Here is a 3,859-nt window from a genome sequence, read left to right on the forward strand (position 1 = left end):
CATGATTAAGAAGGTTTTAAGAGCAATTGTTACTACAAAGCACTGTATTGGTATTTGGTACTGCATTGTGGTATTGAAACGTGATATTAACATTTCCCCATCCATTTTGATATTGATACTCAACAGGCATGATGCAATTTTCCCCCCACAGGAATTGTGATTTCTGTATCCGGACTTGCTACACATATCTGGAGGCAATAAATAACGGATCATGTATTTTTCTTTTGCCTCTGATGTCTTCTTACTTTTATCTATTTAAGTTTCTTGGCCAAGTTTGTTGGTCTATTTAGCTAAATAAAAAATCAATCAATTTACTTCCTTTTTGAATTAGTGCTTTTCCCCATTTTTGGCAGAAATATGTGGTTGTGTAACTAACGTCTCTTCTTTTTTTCGTCACTAAAGTCGACATAGTCAGACAACAACATGAAGATGGCTGAGATATTGTCAATCATTCAAATGCTAGGCAACAGAGCCGAGAGAGACTGTCACCTGGCAGGACTATATTGTTGCCGAGTAGACTGATCCAACACGGACTTCCAGCTTAGCACCTCTCAGCAGGAGTCTTATGGGACGTAATTCGTCGTCCTAACTTCCTTCCTCTGGCCAACACATCTAGGATCTCAGACTTAATGATGGTGGCGATGGCCCGGGGCATGCCTATCTCAACAGTGTGAACGTTCAAATGTTTAAAAAACAACAACAATAGCAAGAAAAACTAAGAAGGTAAGCATGGGCATATCCAATACAATACCTGCACTACATGTACCATGACATGACGAGAGACTCTAAGAGACACTAGTCTAGTCCGACAAAATGACAACTTTGTTTCTGCTTCGGCGTAATACAACATAGACGTGATTTCACGTATAGAGGGCAAATGGAGCCAAGTTTGTAAAATGACTTTGATTTTTTTTGGTGTGTGTGATGGGCAAATAAATATGCTTTTGGCCCCAAACCTTCGATTTGTTAAAAGCAGAATACTTCTAATATCTCACTTCTATCTCCGAGGGTACTAGCGTTCCAGCTGGAACAGATGACACTTCTCCTTCAAAGTCTCAACTACGGGAAATGGGGAAACCGAGGGTAGTAAACAAAGAGACAGACAAACTGCAAAAACTATCCAAACGTGGGTACTGTAAATGTCAAGACAATCCCAGACGAATGTAAGTGGCACGAAGTAGTAAACTCATGTAACACATATGCTGTGTCAGTACTAGACCTTTCAGACCACAAAATAGTGCACAAAGATAGAGATGAGCCCGTAGTATTTCAAACCTATGCAAATTTTACATTGATTACCCCCTCAGCTTGAAGGAATATGAACAACGCCTCTTTAGATGGAGAAGGTCTACTTATAGATAAAGAGACGGAAAATGCTTTAGCTAAGGTCAAACCTTAGAACGAAAGAATACTAGTAGCAAACTTCATATGTAAAGTCTACCCAACTTTAACTGTCATAGTCCAGTACCAGTAGTTTAGATCAGTACCAGTAGTTAAGGGTTCTCCTGATGAACCAATCCCTCAGAGCTTTCTCAAACTTGACATGTTGGCTAAACCATTCACCATGGAGGAATACATAGCTGTCAAGAGCAAACTAAAACTGGGTAAGGCAGAGGTCAGAGGTCATGGAATGAAAGATGGTGGAAAATTTTTGAGCTGTGGAGTAAGTCCTTCTATTTCACTTTTTCTAAGCATCTACGGATATTGTTTGGACACTTGTGTCTTTCTGACACCTTCAAAAGTTTTCAGGCTGACTTTAAGCCGACTTTTGTGACCAAATTCTAGTTGTATCTGAATTTTTGTTCTGATCCCGAGTTTGGTATGAACGTCCCCGCCATGTTGGGGAGGGCACATCGGATCATGTAGAAGGCATCTCCAGTTCCAGTCTCAGGACGTGTTGTTTTTGATACATTGTAATCAATTAGAGTAGCGGAAAATATAAGGTTTTAACTACCATCCTATAAGGTGTGTTTTTATTCTAGATATTAAGTAACGCGTAACAGATATTAAGCTGTAGAAAAGTTCTGTATGTATACGCTGTATCCTGGAGTCCACAGGCAACATGTTACTATTGAAAACGCTGCCGGACATTATGTTACTTGTAGCAGCTATTACTGTAGCCCTACTGCCGAATATTAGTGGTGCACAACCATCCCAGAACTCCGGTGATCGTCTGACAACATGGCAGCTCGCAGCGGACCGGCCGGCGTCTCTGGGGATGTGCGGATCATATGCTGTGAGCAACATTCAGCTGTCATCGCAGTCAGAGTCAAGACGAACTGTAACCAGAGGTACCACTGACTCATATGCACTCTTAGCCACAGTAACCCTACTACTAGCAGGCGATGTTCAGACCAATCCCGGTCCTGACCTTCGCCTACCGAGTAAAGGGTTACATGTGGGTCACATAAACATCAACAGTCTACGTTATAAGGTGCAGGAAATATCACAGCTGTTGTGTTCCAACTGTCTTCATGTTGTTGCCATTTCAGAAACACATTTAGATGGTAGTGTGTTTGACGGTGCTTTGAATGTTGGAGACTACTCCATTCTAAGAAATGACCGGAACAGTCGAGGAGGTGGAGTAGCCTTATACATTAAAAATAACATCCCCCATAAAAGAAGACCTGATCTGGAAGTTGATGATTTAGAAATAATATGGGCTGAAATTCACCTTCCATATGTTAGGCCGATTCTTGTTGGATGCCTTTATAGAGCACCCAGTGCTAAGATAGAATACCTTAACAAAATAGTACAGACACTAGACAAGATATCAGAAGGAGACCAGGAAATCATACTTTTGGGAGACTTCAACATTGACTGGCTAAGTAATACCTGCAGTTTAAAAGAAAGATTAGAGTTTGAATTGTCAGCTCTGAACTTAAAACAGCTGGTGGAAGTAGCAACTAGGATTAGTAAAAATGTAAATGGTACTGTATCATCCTCTTGCATTGATTTAATATTTTCAAGCAGACCAGATAATTTCACACATACTAAGTCAATCCCATTAGGTTGCACTGATCACAACCTAGTGCACACAACAAGGAAATCAAAACTACCTAAAATACAAGCCTCAATCACACTAAGACGCTCATATAGGAGATTTGAACAAGACCATTTTCTCCATGACATAGCAGAAACTCCCTGGCACAAAGTAGCCCTAAACAACGATGTAGAAGAAGCATTAAACTGCTTCATGGCCCTCTTTACTGATGTAGCCAATAGACATGCTCCAGTCCGTAAAACGACGATTAGGGCATCGCCAGCCCAGTGGGTCGACGATGATCTACGTCATCTCATGGATCTGAGAGACCAAGCTAAACAAGATGCACAGACATCTGGTTCGTCTGAAGACTACAAGCAGTACAAAAGGATGAGGAATGTCGTTGTAAGGGAGAACAGGAAGAAGAAAAGAGCTTTCTATAAAGAACAGATAGAGCACACAGCAAGGATAATAACACCAAACAGCTCTGGAATGTTATAAACAGTATGCTAGGCAGAAAGACGAGTAACACACCTAATTTCATAGAGTCTAACGGGCTGATATTGACAAAACCAAGTGATATCGCAGAATATTTTAATAATTACTTTCTTGATAAGGTTAAAAATCTCACACATAAGGAACACGTGAACATGGAGGATGCACTGGCACCAATAAAAGTAAATATCATGTCCTCTAAGAATTGCACCTTTACATTTCAGTATGTTACAGAGAGACAAGTGTGTGGAATACTCAAGGCCCTACAACCTACCAAGACCACAGGTTATGACCATATAGACAATACACTTCTCACACTCTCAGCAGACTACATAGCTGGACCTCTCTGCCATATAATCAACAACTCTTTAGACAAGGTAT

General features: G+C 40.7%; 1 pseudogene; it reads left to right on the forward strand.

Annotated features, from left to right (window-relative positions):
* Window positions 1–339: 339 nt before the first annotated feature.
* Window positions 340–3,859, forward strand: part of LOC109481763 — a 96,760-nt pseudogene continuing 93,240 nt past the window's right edge.

The sequence above is a fragment of the Branchiostoma belcheri genome, unplaced genomic scaffold, assembly GCF_001625305.1.
Source record: "Branchiostoma belcheri isolate BF01 breed outbred unplaced genomic scaffold, Haploidv18h27 scaffold11, whole genome shotgun sequence".
NCBI classification, from domain to species: domain Eukaryota; kingdom Metazoa; phylum Chordata; class Leptocardii; order Amphioxiformes; family Branchiostomatidae; genus Branchiostoma; species Branchiostoma belcheri.